At 37.2% G+C, this 16,138-nt stretch overlaps 1 pseudogene; it reads right to left on the bottom strand.

Annotated features, from left to right (window-relative positions):
- Positions 1-361: 361 nt before the first annotated feature.
- Positions 362-16,138, bottom strand: part of LOC149164018 (serine carboxypeptidase-like 22) — a 28,472-nt pseudogene continuing 12,695 nt past the window's right edge.

Below are 16,138 nucleotides of genomic sequence, written 5' to 3'. Positions count from 1 at the left end.
ATTAATTATTATAAGTATGTTAACTATTGGTTAATTTATTAATTTTAATTATTCAATATTAGATTAATAAATATATTTTTTTTTGACTGTTAAGCAATTTGAATTCATCAGAGATACATTAGGTTTAGATTTGATGTCTAACTTGCAACACAATGATTCACTAGCATCTAGAGTATCAAAATTACTATAAATGGCTCTCTAGAATAATTTAACAATACACTCATCACCTTCTATTTAAAACCTAATAAACCTATTTAACAATACACTCATCAACTTCTATTTAAAACCTAATAAACCTATTAAACTGATAATATGAAAAACAATACATATATCATTAATTTACTAAATAATGCAAATAATTTTAACTTAATAAATACCTGGAAACCCAAATCCTAAGACCTGCCGCAATAAGCTCTTTGTATATGGGAAGAACGGAGAAGTCTGAATCCGTCCAGGAACTGAAAACGCTTGCACTGCCATTGATGAAGGAAACGCAACGGTCATTTATATCAATTTGCCGAAGGATCAACCAATTCAACTCGACTATAATGAAAAAGTAGATACCAGACTATATTAAACACACCTGCAGCCAGTCCAACTGTAGGGAATATGCGTAGTATTAGCATGAAGTGCCGCCTGCACATCAGGGCGATTATAATATATCTCTGCATAGTTTTCAATGCAGGGATCGTAGCCAGCTATCCTGCTCGGGAACTGTTGCGAGCATACTGGGGTATAAATATCATAGGATCTATGTTACCCGTTTCAATACCGGCATTGTTAAGGTAATTAGTACAGGCCGTTGAAAATTCAGTTGCTTAAAATTTCAGTTGTTCATAATGTTATTATAAGTGGCATCCGATATCAAAGCATGAGACCACCAGTACTGAATACGGCCAACGTTGTCATTGTAATCGTCCATCAGTGGATTTCCCACCTAGTCCACAGTATAAAATAAAATGAAAAGTCAATAATAATTGCCTTCAAATTAATCCAAGTCTTGAAACAATATCTATTAATCACTATACTCAATAAAAGTTTAAAATGCCGATACTCACCATAAAGCCCTTGAGATTTATGCAGGGATTAGAATTTCCTTGTTGTATTCATAGACTTTCTTCGCTAGCTGCGTAACAAAGTGCCCTGTGTTCACAATTAAATTTAGACGGCTTCAATTTATATGTTTGAAATTAAGATTTATAGATTTTCACTTTGTGTCCAGAGAAGTTCTCAAGGGTGTATAGTTTTATTTATTTAGAATTAGATCACAAAATTTGTAAAGCCCAAATCCCACAAATAACTATTAGACCACACTGTCCAGGCTTACCGATTAGCATATATTGCCCAGTTTCCAACTGTATATATACTAACCTACTGTACATATACTAACCTGCGTAGCTCTCCCCGCATATGTAAAATTCTCGATACTTGTATTGAGGGAATCTCTGGAACCAGTTGATAAGAAAAGCCAACGAATCCTCCGCTACCATGTCCGGCAAAGAGTGTCAGTATTGTAATATTAACATGTCGGTAGCAATGAGATAAAATATTAATATTAATAGGAGTTGTCTATAATGCGACTTTTTGAGATTCCGGTGACGGAATCCGGCGGAAGAAATTGAGATGAAATCATGATTTGTTGCAGTTAAAATGGTTTTTTAACTGCATATTCGGATTCAGCACCCTGAAAAACCCTTGGGACGCTTTCATTGTGAAGAAACTAGTTATCAAACTTCGATTTCAATAAATTACTGCCGGATTTTCACCGGAAAAAATCGCCGGAAAAGCTTTCAAAAAGTCGCGTTAAAGACTACAGCATATTAATATTAAAATGTATGTAGTAGGTACCAGTACGGTTGTCCCCATTATCCAACAAGTTGCTGGAGGTATTTGTGTATGAGAATCCCACTCCAACAGGAGATTCCAGAAAAAGCAAGTTTGCATCTGCGATCGTGATCATAAGCCGGAATAGTACTAATTTTCTCAGTAATCAATAAAGAGATTGGATATCTTAATTAAAACATCATGTTTTTGACATGGAATTGTGGAAAAATTAACTCACATTTGTTCCAAGAATACGGATTTAAATACAGTGAAGAAGCGCTTTTATGAATCCGGAAAGGTCCTACTTCCTCCGATTCTCCATATGCTATTGAAGAGCATCCTGGACCTGCAACTCATGCATTAAACAATTATCAACTTGATGTTACTGAACAACATCCTGGACCTGCAATCCCAGGCATTAAACAATAGTCAACTTTATAGTTGAGGAAGTTAATTTTTTCCCAATCCAAATCAACCTACATAAATGGTTGATTATCTATAATTAAATAATGAAAGCTGAAACGTCCATTTTCTCAACCTCCTACAGAGAAACCTCCTCCAGAAATGGCTGATTATCTGTAATTAAATTGATGAAAGCTGAAAACGTCATTTTTCTCAAATTAGAGAGGCAAAAGATTCATTTTAAAAATTCCTATTCAAGATTAGGATATTTGCTATAATTCTGAACAAGTTAGCCGGAAATCTATAAGACAAAACAATAAAATAAATGAGAAGGAAAACAAAATGAAAGATAAATTATATGAACATCTTCACTCTTAACCCACCTCCTACTCTATGTGTATAAGTGGTAACTTCTATCGAATTTTAATCAGATTGTTATCACGGAAAGAACTCCAACTCAATCCTGTGATTAGTGAATTATTGTTAAGTCCCACTAGAAATATTGTTTTTGGGTTAATGTAAAAAATATGCGTATTTTTCTATATTATTGGAGTATAATTAAATTTTATATTTAAATATTTAAAAAATATAATAAATATAAATGAATTTCAAACCATTAACTTCATTCATGTTTTTTTCCATCTCACTAATTTTTTTTCATATTTTCAAATTATTCAATTAAACTACATAAAAAGACCCTCTTAACTTAATTCTTAACCTACAAAAATATATAAAACATACTACTCCATTACCAAAATATATATTATGTATATAAATTACAAAGTTATATATATAAAACATACTACTCCAGTACTAAAATATATATTATGTATATAAATTACAAAATTATATATATAACATACTACACTACTAAAAATATTATTATTTATATAAATTACAAAGTTATATATATATATAGATTTGGAGTTCAACCTACAAAATTGTGAAGAATACTTGTCTATATGGCATTTGAAATTATGATCAGGTTGTTAATATCTATTCTACTCAATTCCCTATAACAAAAAGACAACAATAACTCAATTCAACTGTATTGGGTGGTGATTTCAGGCTGGTCATGAGTATGTCCATTATCCTACAAATCTTACAGATTAGATTTTTGAAGGCATAAGCAGGTACATGTTGGTTGCAGTTTGAGATTGAAAATGAGATGCATCCTGTTCACCCCTGAAAATTTGATTAAAAACCATATATTCAAATAAATTTTACACCTATATAATACAAATAAAAAATGCAAGCATGTTCTATTTATTAATATATTTATTCAATGTATCATACTACAGAAAAGAAAAATGCAAACGCAGTATACTAAATTAATATACTTCATATATCAGGAAAATGAAAAGTGCAAATGCATTGTATTTAATTGATAAGGTTGTTCAATATCAAAGTGCAGGATATCATATGTGATAAAGGTTTGGCCTGTACATAGAATATGAAAAATATAGATATAACCTGTAACAAAGGTTAGACATGTACATACAACTTATATTTTATAGTTGTTAGTTTTTCAAACATAAAAAGAATGTAGTCGACTCTGCGCACAATCTCACTTCATCAAATTATAAAACTAAAATATTTTACCCAACTCGATACAAATTTTACAGAGAAGTTCTTGACTAAATATGTGGATCTGAAAGTTGTACAGACCTCCACTAAGCCACAATACCAGAGGCAGCTTCGAAGAATCTTGACGATTGGCCTCGGTTAACCAATAGAAGAGAGCCCTGCCTTCCGTCTGATTGACTGTAACATATGTTGGAATTTAATTCCAACTGCAACAATGAACAGCTGCACAGGAATCTGATTTGCAGTAAATGTTAAAGGTGTTCGGTGCAGCCAAGTCGCCTTTGATATTTTTGCACATAAATATGCATTAAAGTTTCAGCTGATTTCCCCTGCAGACAGCCGACTTGATTTTGATAAAGACATCACCGCCTTGCTGCAATAAATTCTGAGATAAACATTAGAAGATATTTTGTAATAGTTTATTGTTTTAATCAGATATTTTTCAGCATATAAATACCGCACAGCAGTTCTGTTTTTAAGGTTAGAGAGAAAGATAGAGAGCAGAGGAGAGCACGCAGCAGCGTGAGTATAGTTTTCTGTTAGTGAATATGGAAACGCAGCACACAGCAGTGTTAAGAGTTTAGCAATATAGCGCAGCAGCGCTGGAATGTAATTTCTGTGTTTTGAAGAAAGAATGTGCAGCAGCATGAGCTCACATGAAAGAAGCCCTTTTGCACAGCAGTGCAGGGACTGAAAAGTAAGAGAGAGCAGCAGCGTTAGAAGAAGCAGCAGCAGCAGCTGAAGAATCACACAGAGCAGAGGAAAGCATGCAGCAGCGTGAAGAAGAGGAAGAAGAATAATTTCAGAAGAGTGAAATGCACAGCAGTGCAGAAATTTGAATGTAATTTGTTTTTTTTTATGTTCATCTGTGTGGAACAGAATCGTTCCTTAGTGAATTTCTGAAGTAGATGTTCAGCAATAGAAGTTTTTGAAATTCCCTCTGTATGAGGAAGACAAATCTGTAACAGTTAGTTTATTTTGATAAATAAAAGTTAAATTTTTCCTGTTGCTGTTATGCTGTCATCGTTGCTGAAACACGACGATCAGCGTTGCTGAAACAGCTCGTAACTCAAAAAATTACCTGACGTCAAAATTACGTTGCTGAAACACCGTTGCTGAAACACCTGTTTCAGCAACTGACAAAATTTCCTGTTGCTGAAACACCGTTGCTGAAACACCTGTTTCAGCAACTGAAAAAAAAACTGTGTTGCTGAAACACAGTTTCCAGCAAGCGAATTTTTCTGTTTTTCTGTGTAAAAACAGAGTGCGATTTTTTGTCTGTTTGTTATGGGATTTATCAGAAAATTCCAACATGGTATCAGAGCTAGTCCAGGCTCTTTGAAGTGTTAAAGAAGCTGAAGGAAGATTTCTTGCAGCAGCAACTTCTCCAGCAGTGTGAAGACTCAGCCAAGAAAGAATCTAAGGTATTTTTCAAGAATATTTTCTGTGTTGTTATTGAAGAAACAGTCAGTGATTTTAAAAACACAGTCAGAGATTTTAAAGCCTAGAATAAGAATGGCAAGGTCAAAGAAGAAAGCCTCCAGACCTGTTAAAAATGTGTCCCCCCTTTCTACTAAACTAGAAGGCAATCCATTAGACTACAGTCTATTTGAAGTTCCAAAGTTTGATGGAAACTTTGATGTATGGGAAGTAAAGATGAGGCTTTTCCTAATGTTTGAAGGATTGAAGTCTGGGAGTCAGTGATTGATGACAGCAATATGGATAAAGAATCCATGGAGTATGATGCACAAGCAGCAAAGACTATCTTGGATGGTCTCCCCGATTCAGTGAAGAAGAATCTTGGAAAATATACATCAGCAAAGGATATATGGGAGAGACTGCATGACCTTCATGCAAAGGGAGCACTGACCATGACAATGAGTCAAGAAGAACCCATCATAGGAGCTGAAAATGAAAAGCTTGACCTCATCAAGCTTCAAGTAAAAGAAAGGGATGAAGAGCTTGCCAAGATTAAGAAGGAACTTGATGAAAGCAAGAGAAGCATCATGAAGAAGTCATGTCTATGACAAATCAGTTGAACAGAGCAAAAAAGCAGGAAGACGCCTTGTCAAGTCAACTTGAACAAAGGCACATAAGAGTGAACAAACTTGTAGAAGAGATTGGACAGTACAAGGCAGAGGTCTCCTCCCTTAAGTCCGAACTACAAGAAGCCAAGAAGCAGGCAAAAGGAGCTGAAAAGAAAATGGAGAGCAGTCAAGCAGAAATCTCCAAAATGAAGTCTGATATTATCTCCCTTAAAATAGTAGCAGCTGAAGCTACTCGTAGCAAGGAAGAAACTGAGGGACAACTAGCAAAGAAAAATAATGAATGTGAAAAGTTAGAAGAAGAGATTGTCCTCCTCAGGAAGAAGGTTGAAGGGATGAACAAGATCATGAAGAGCTCTCAAGCCTTGGATGATATGCTCAGCTATCACAGATCTCCATATGATAAATCAGGACTTGGGTATGTAGGTGAACCCTCAAAGAAGGATGAGGATGCTTTAAGCAAAGGAGATGTGAAGAAGTCAGAAAGAAGGTATGATGCTCCTAGTTCCAGCAAAGGCAGGCAAGGAGAAAAATGAAGGCTGCAATAGAAGAAATCCTGCTCCAAGCATAAAACCAGCTACAAGAAGAAATGTAGCTGATGTCAAAGAGGCAAGATGCAATGGTCATCAACAAAGGATCTCAAGGCAGCAAGGCTTCAGAAGTACATCAACGAAACCTCCATCTCCCAGGTACCAAAGTTCATTTCTTGGTTATTGTTATGCTTGTTCAAACTTTGGTCATATGGCAAAAGACTGTAGAGCATTTTATGGAGATAGATGTTGTGGTCCTCGACAATCTCCAAGAAAATAATTTTGCAAGAAGAAATCATGAATTTTTATTCATGAACAATGTTGAATGTTTTCAAGTGTCATAACATTGGGCATATGGCACGTGACTGTAACTTGACATGGGCCTTTACACAAGCTAAACCCATGCAAAAGAAGAAAGTTACACAAGTATGGAGGAGGAAGAAAACACAGTCCGAAAGTCCCTTGAGCTCTCTAGCTGATCTAAGTTTCTTTTGAGAAGATTCTGCTGAAAGAAGATAAAGCATACACTAAAGGGGAGCTTGTAAATTTTTGTTTGCTGAACTGTATTAACAGTCATTTGTTGATGGAGGATGTATTGCAGCGCAGCAGTTGCAAATGAAACTTTTGTTAATCCCTCTAAAAGGCAATATGCAGCAGTGATGAAATCAGCAATGTTTTTGCTTTGTGTTTATGCAATATGCACAGAAATGCATAAAGAAGAAAAGATGGCAGCGTTGAAATGTAAAGAGAAGCAGCGCAAGAAGAAAAGTATTCAAAGCAAGAAGATCCTCACAGCAGTGGGAAGACAGAACATAAAACAACAGATTTTTAATGCACACTGAATGAATGAGAATGTGTGTGGCAGCAGAAAGCCAAAGGAATTGCACAGTAGTGCATTGTGTAAAAAAAATGAAGCTGAAGATTGTGTGAAGCAAGGGTGTAAAAAGAAAAGGCAGCACCCCATGTTAATTTTTTTTTTTTGTTGTGTGGAGAATGCAGCGCAAAACAGCGTGATGGCAAGAAGGAGAAGCACAGTAGTGCGAAGAAAATGAAACCAGAACTAAGAGAGAATGAAGAAATGTGTTTTTACACAGCAATGCAAATAAGAAAATGCAGCAGCATGAAAATTTTTGTTGAAGAAATGAAAGGTAGTGGCACAGCAGCAGTGCGAGTGTAATCAATGAAGGGGAGCACACAGTGCGTATTTTTGTTGTTAAATGTGAAAGGAATGCGCAGCAGCGCAAGAGCAATTTGAGAAGTTATTTTATGCACAACAGTGCAGTGATAGAGAGAGTGCTGAAACAGCAGTGCTGAAACAGCAGTTGCTGAGACAGCATAATGAGACAGTGTTGCTGAGACAGCAATGCTGAGACAAAGTTGCTGAAACAGAGTGCTGATAGAGAGTTGCTGAGATAGCAGTGCTAAGACAGCTGTATATGCAGCAGCATAAATGTATTGAAAGTTTTACACACAGCAGTGTAATGTTTTTCAGGAGAAGACAGAGTCTGTAATGAATAGCAGTATAGAGCATATTGCAACCTGAGTGCCATTGTGAAGAACAATGCGAATGAAGATATTTTCACACACAGCAGTGTAAAATATCAGGCAGACACAGTAGTGTCAATTTGGACAGATTGAAGTGCCTCTGAAGTAGGCATGTTGAAATCCCTCTGTTAAGAGGAAGATTCTCTCGCTGTGTTTTGGAGCAACAATGCATTCTACAGGCGTGTTTCAGCAACTGTCTGCCAGATGCTGAAACACGTGTTTCATCAGCAACAGCCTGTGTGGCTGAAACTGTAATTTTCTGAGATAACAGAAATTGGTTGTGGAACTGAAGCGTTCCTTGTTGAATCCCTCTGTTGAGAGGAAGATGCTTTTCAGCATAGTCTCAGGTAAACCCCTCTATTAAGAGGAAGACAATTTTAATTGGTTGTGGAACTGCATCAGAAGCAGTTGGTGAATTCCTCTATGAGAGGAAGTGTTTGGGTACAATTGAATGCCCAGCAGTTGAAATTAAGGGGGAGTGTTGGAATTTAAATTCCAACTGCAACAATGAACAGCTGCACAGGAATCTGATTTGCAGTAAATGTTAAAGGTGTTCGGTGTAGCCAAGTCGCCTTTGATATTTTTGCACATAAATATGCATTAAAGTTTCAGCTGATTTCCCCTGCAGACAGCCGACTTGATTTTGATAAAGGCATCACCGCCTTGCTGCAATAAATTCTGAGATAAACATTAGAAGATATTTTGTAATAGTTTATTGTTTTAATCAAATATTTTTCAGCATATAAATACCGCACAGCAGTTCTGTTTTTAAGGTTAGAGAGAAAGATAGAGAGCAGAGGAGAGCACGCAGCAGCGTGAGTATAGTTTTCTGTTAGTGAATATGGAAACGCAGCACACAGCAGTGTTAAGAGTTTAGCAATATAGCGCAGCAGCGCTGGAATGTAATTTCTGTGTTTTGAAGAAAGAATGTGCAGCAGCATGAGCTCACATGAAAGAAGCCCTTTTGCACAGCAGTGCAGGGACTGAAAAGTAAGAGAGAGCAGCAGCGTTAGAAGAAGCAGCAGCAGCAGCTGAAGAATCACACAGAGCAGAGGAAAGCATGCAGCAGCGTGAAGAAGAGGAAGAAGAATAATTTCAGAAGAGTGAAATGCACAGCAGTGCAGAAATTTGAATGTAATTTGTTTTTTTTTTATGTTCATCTGTGTGGAACAGAATCGTTCCTTAGTGAATTTCTGAAGTAGATGTTCAGCAATAGAAGTTTTTGAAATTCCCTCTGTATGAGGAAGACAAATCTGTAACAGTTAGTTTATTTTGATAAATACAAGTTAAATTTTTCCTGTTGCTGTTATGTTGTCATCGTTGCTGAAACACGACGATCAGCGTTGCTGAAACAGCTCGTAACTCAAAAAATTACCTGACGTCAAAATTACGTTGCTGAAACACCGTTGCTGAAACACCTGTTTCAGCAACTGACAAAATTTCCTGTTGCTGAAACACCGTTGCTGAAACACCTGTTTCAGCAACTGAAAAAAAAACCTGTGTTGCTGAAACACAGTTTCCAGCAAGCGAATTTTTCTGTTTTTCTGTGTAAAAACAGAGTGCGATTTTTTTGTCTGTTTGTTATGGGATTTATCAGAAAATTCCAACAACATAGCCGGCGTATTGATCGAATGAGACAGGGGGCTGGCCTGGGAGACTAGTTATTTTGTCTGCGGCCTGGTCACTTCTGGACACATGCGGCACCGAAAGTAGCAAAATCGTCAGCATCCATAACGAGGTCCACATCGCTATTTGATCAGAATTGGGTACCGGGGCTCACAAACAGAAGCGATTCTGCAATGGATCCCTGAAAATAAAAAACTTTTTAGAATGTGAACGATAGATCTGCATGCCATCCGACTGGAATGTGAATGTGAAAATAAAAAACTTTTTTTGAGTGCAAAATTCAGCCAAAGTGGCGTACGTGACTCTATTCCTACTTTGGTATTTTGTGGAGAGTCGAGGTGTCTAGAATATGTTGATGATGTTAGGTGACTCTATTCCTCTTTTTTTGGGCCGTTTATATGACACAGATGATAGGCTCTTGTTGTTTTTTTTCTTAGATAATAAACTATAAACTTATTTGCCCTCGCAACGTCCTCACCCCGTTCTGAATATTATTTACACCGTTTTGTCCTACTCTGGCATTTTGTGGAGAGTCGAGGTGTCTAGAATAGGTTGAGGATGGTAGGTGACCTAATTTTGTTTTAAATATTATTTATTTTTAAATATTATTTAATTTTAAATTATTATATGCTAATTTTAAATTATGATAGGCCGATATTGTTGGTATGACATAGAAAAGTTTATTAGATTTGTTTTAGTTTTCTATTTATCACATATGAAAAGGGAGGTATATGTAAAAAAAATTTGAAGTGTAAAATTTAATGAAAGACTTATACTTAGAATTTAAAGCCTTGATAGATATGGAGTTAAGATTGGGCCTTTAATTATTTTGTTTTTGTTTCAACTTCTCTTTTATAGGGTACCTCTCTGTGAAATCAAGGTAGATCCATCTTAATTATGGGATCAAATTTAGCAAGGTGCAAACTTTTTTTCGAATGAAAAATTTGAGAATTTTGATCCCTCTCTACAAATCAAGTGTTTTCACACACACACACACACATATATCATTGGTAAAAGTAATTTAATCTTTATTAAAAATATTAATGATTTTTGAGATAATTATTTATGTTTAAATTATTTTTTGATATTGAAATAACATCTAAAATTATTTTTAATTTATTAAAAAAAAAACCAAAATCAAGATACTTAAAATTATATAGTAAAAGTAAAAGTCTATTTCTTTACGTATGAACCAACATCCATTTTTTAAAAAACGCTCATTAATACCTATATTACGATCAATCAAGATATATACATTTTAATTAGGTCGATAGGCTTTTTATGGTAAGGTTCCTCCTCACGACACTGTAGCAGATATGTCACCCTTCAAGGAATATACTATTGCAATGGTGTGATTGGCCATGGGCCTCTGATCTGCGATTTGTTCCACTTGAGGTTCTTTGACTCTTAATAACCACGTGCCAACCACATGGTGGAGTGTGACATCATGACTGTGGAAAGGACGTTACGTCATAAAGCGAGCGAGCAGTGCCTTTCGGGGCTAAGCCCTTTAGCTTAGGATAGGGGGTCAATTCTTTAGAATACTGCACTACAAATTGTTCCAATATGTAACGCATGGGACCACATCACGCACACCTAGGCCTTTACAATATCGCAGAATCACAATCGACAGTTTCGCAATGTAGCATTTGGTTGCAGTCACAAAACTTGTGATATTTGATGAGTAATATGACATGATCTACGTGGAGAGGAAGTGAGTGAAGCCCAAAAGTGGAGTCCTCTCTATTAGTGATTTCCAATTGGAGGTGTAACCATGGTTCACGACATGTTAATTCGCCAATTCCTGATCATCGATCACCTTTTGCGTTTGGGCCTTGATCATGTGGCTCTTCATGTGACCGTAGTCTAGTTCCTATATCGAAGCCCATCAATCGGAGGTTGTGAATTGGATGTTTCGTTTCAATGCACAATACACCTCAACCTGCAACCGTTGATCTCCCATACATGACTCCATCTCTACCACGTATCTACCACATGTCACCTTTTGAATATTGCCACGTGTCACCATTGCTTCGTTTGAACTCTTTATGATCGTGGTACTAGCCCCCAAATCAGAGCCCTCTTTATTGGTGATTTCAAATCGGAGTTTAACCTTAGTGCACGCCATGTGAATTCATCGATCGCCTTCTAAGTTTGGGCGTTGGTCCTGTGGCTCTTCTCGTGACCGCATTATAGCCCCTGTATCAGAGCCCTTCAATGAGAGGTTTCATTTCGATGCACAATACGGCTCAACCTCTCATTGTTGATCTCCCATACATGACGCCATGACTACCATGTATCTGTCACATGTCACCTTTTGAATAATGCCACGTGCTGCCCTTTTTTGGCCTGTTGTGAGCCTTGAAATTGTCGAATTTGCCTGCCATGTATCAACTTTTTTGGCACGTTGTGATGACGCCATCCTCCTTGTGTCACTTGTCACAATGAATTGTTGGCTGCAACGCATCCCTTAATGCATCAAGTCATTGTTAGCCACATGTCTCTTGTGAGATCTAGTCCTTTTGTTGCCACGCATCCCTTTGGGAGGAGAGATAAAAGGCTTGAGCTTATTTGGCTTTTGCAAAAAAAATGCATCCATCTCTACCACGTATCTTCCACAGGTCACCTTTTGAATAATGCCACGAGTCACCTTTGATTCCTTTGAACTCTTTGTGACCATGGTGCTAGCCCCCAAATCGAGCCCTCTCTATTGGTGATTTCCAATCAGAGGTGTAACCTTTGTGCATGGCATGCCAATTCACTGATCTTCAATCACCTTTGACGTTTGGGCCTTAGTCCTATGGTTTTTCACATGACCGCAATCTAGCCCCTATATCAAAGCCCTTCAATCAGAGGTTATCAATCGGAGGTTTCACTTCAATGCACAATATGACTCAACCTCTGATCGTTCATCTCCCATATGTGACACCATCACTGCCACATATCTGCCATGTGTCACCTTTTGAATAATCCCACGTGCCACCCTTTTTTTGCTTGTTGTAAGCCTTGAAAATGTTGAATTTGTCGGCCATGTGTCAACCTTGTTGGCACGTCGTGATGGCATCAGCGTCTTCATGTCACTTGTCGCAACCAATTTACTGGCTACAACGTGTCCCTTAACACATCCAGTCATTGATGGTCATGTCTCTCTTATCGGATCCAGTCCTTTTATTGCCACACATCCCTTTGGGAGGAGAGAGATAAGGCTTGAGCTTCTTTAGTTTTTTCACACAAATCCTTTCTTAAGCTTTTATCATTCATCCTGATACTTCAACGCTATCGGCCCATTACCAACAGTTTCGTCGCATATCACAACTCGCAATATCTGCACTTTTAAGATGTGGTGCATTCTCAAAAAGTTCCGCTTGAGAGTGGATGCAATGTTCTCTTGAATTCTTTTTCATACCTCTAGAGGCTCTAAATATCATAATGAATAGCAATCTTTGAAGTCACAAGTCAAAACATGAAATAACAAGGCCTTTGGAGGCCGATAAGAATCACTAGATATCTGAATCAGATAAGGTAGTGACACCTTGGACTTGTGGGACCTTCTTGTTGCTCTATTGGTTGGAGGAAACTCTTTATAACAGAGTTATATCACACTAAGAACATCACGGAAATTCTTTTCAAAATTTCTGATACATGTAGAATTGTTCCTCTACAATAATAAACAAATATTCAAATTATGAATCTTTGAACTGTCCTATTGACCACCAACCACTAATATGCAACCCTGCTTTTCTTATCATACCAAACACAAATGTGAAATCACATCCACACCTTATCATAGCTTTTGGAATACTACCTTCAATAAGATCCATTGTCTATGCACGTATCTTACTCTCATGGTCTATTTTATTCATTAATTATCGTTGGTTATCTCACTATGTCCATTTACTATCATTTTATTCTCCCTCGTATGAAGATCGCATGTTTTACACCCTTTCACAGAGGAAAATTACTATGATCGATCGATATTTTTTCCCAGATATTTCCAAAATATTTCTTCTAGTGTCAAGGTTTCAATGCCCATAAAACTTCGATAGATATTAAATCAATATGCCACATATTTTTAACGATTGCAACTTAAAACCTCTACACGTATCTTGGTCTCGATGGTTACACTATTCAATAATCTTATTAATGGACCGACCATGTACATTTAGTTTTGCTTCATTCTTGCTTGCACGAATTTGATATGTTTTATGTTATGGACACTTTTTTATATGTGTTTATTCAAATGAGCCACATCGATATGTTGGATCAGACTTTCAACTTACAAAATTTCAAAAAGGATTCTTTTCATGTAAAATTTTAAAAATCCTGAAACTTTCATGTATATTTAATCAATACGTCACATTTTCCTTTTATTAAGGTTTGAAACTTAGCGGCACATCCTGGCATCAAAGACTGTTCTATTCAATAATATAATTAATCGCCTACCTATGTGCATCTATTCTCACTTTACTCTCGCTCGAACGAGCATCTTTGTCATTGTCTATGTCACTGGTAACCCTGAGACCTCTGCGACGTGTCCTGATTCTAATTTATTGCTCCCTCTGCTTAACTGCTAGATGGGTGTGTGCTCTATTTAGCCTCTTCACGTGGCACTATTCTGTTGATTTTTTGAGTTTGATTTTCTGTTGCTATTGTTGTGCTATTGTTGGTCTCTTCGTATTGCTACTACACGCCGTGTTGCTACCTTCAACCAAATAACTGACCCAGAATTTCAATCACAAACAAGTGAGAATCAAGACCTGCTAACCATATCATATTTTGCACTCAAATGGGAAGTATCAATGTTTTCATATTGTGTATATAGATTAAAATACTATGTCCCTTGTCACGGTGTACAACACACCCACTTATAGAGTTTCTAAAATGCCATATATAGAGAGCCAAGTTTCTATGCTTAAACATTTCAATTTTCCTTTTCCCTTACCTTTGACTATTGGAAAAAATCTAAATCGCAAAGCTTTCTTCTTTCATTTGGCTCCAAGTATGGAAATCCTGTGAACGACCATGCTAGATGCTTTATTTCTGCTTCTCTTCCAATGTTGACAACATTTTATGGGCTTTCAGCTTTCAAGAAATCTTATTTCCTCATCATCATGGAAGTTGCCTTGATAGTGAATGCCATCACTTTGTTTCTTGGTGGCCCTATAGTGATCCAACCATCACTCCAAATTGTTAAACCCGACCTTCTTTCTTCCAAAAATGCATTGTGTCAATGCTACCGCATTTCCCACTCTTACGGTACCTCTCAACACATAACCTTTATTTTGTTTGCTTACAATGGCAATGTCGTCTCTGGTGCCCTCTTGTTGGGCTTGATTATCATTGTCAAAGAAGTCAATTGCACTTTTTTTCAAAAGTATGCATATGTTCACTCTTCACCATATTCTTGGTGTTTCTTTTTTTCCTTCCCTTTCTTCCCACTGTCACTCCGACTAATGTAGTGTTGCTTTTCTCTTTCTTTCTTTATTTTTAGGACTTTGCAAATTATCGAACTGCAAGTTCTTGAAAATCATGCATCTTTGATTGGGGACCCAGACCTTCTTCAAATTGTACAAATGTTGACATACCAACCTGCCTCTTCAATGTCACACGCCATTGCTTCGTCTATTGCTGCTTTGACACAAGATTATGCATCTTCATCAACTCAGTTGTCCATTCCATTCATGGCATTAAGACCCTATCATAAATAATGGTTGATACACGGTAGGTTACTTGAAAAAACATTTGTTCGCTCCTACAACAATGCTCAAGGCTCTGGAAAGGTCTTTGGATTTGACGTTGTTGATTTTTCCAATGATACAATCCATCTCTCTGCCTTTTGTGATCTGGTAGATTCCTTGCATGACCTTGTCCAAATTGGTAATCTTTACATGGTTTCAAATGGCACTGTGAAAACAACAAACATAAATTACAACCATCCGGATAGCAAATGGGAAGTCTCCCTCTCTGCAACTTCCATTGTTCAACCTTCCTTGGATGATGTTCTGACAATCCCGTTCCACCATTTCCATTTTAAATCTATAAATGAAATCAAATCTGCAAACCTTGACTCAATTGTTGACATCATTGGGGTTGTCACGTCCACTTCTCCAACTTCCACCATTCGTCGAAGAGATGGTTTTGAAACACCTAGGAAAACACTTAGCTTGGAAGACATGTTTGATTACAGCATCGACATCACCTTATGGGGGGAGCATTGCCACCCTTGGGAAAGGAACTTGTTGAACTCGCCTCTTCTAGTGCTTCGATCATGCTTGCAATAAAAGGGGGTCACATAGCCAAATTTAATGCAAGGATTTTTGGTACTATCTCAAGCACGAGCCTCATGCTAGATCCTGTCATTCCATAGACTGAACAAATCCAATCATGGTTTCATCAAGGAGGCCTCTTGGCCTCTTCACCATCGTTAAGTAGAAAATTCTTGGGGCCTTTCAAAAGGGTCCACCCACAATGTACAATTGTTGACCTCATAGACTCACATCTCGCCGGAAAACCAACATGGTTCTTTTTTCATGGAACCATCACCTCTATTGGCATGCAATATCACTTCCTTGCCTGCCC

Source organism: Pinus tabuliformis, chromosome 5_1 (assembly GCF_031772625.1).
Source record: "Pinus tabuliformis cultivar Carrire ecotype Pingquan chromosome 5_1, CPIR1, whole genome shotgun sequence".
Classification (NCBI taxonomy): Eukaryota; Viridiplantae; Streptophyta; class Pinopsida; order Pinales; family Pinaceae; genus Pinus; species Pinus tabuliformis.
The sequence above is the reverse complement of the archived record's forward strand: the minus strand, read 5'-3'. Positions and strand labels throughout refer to the sequence as shown.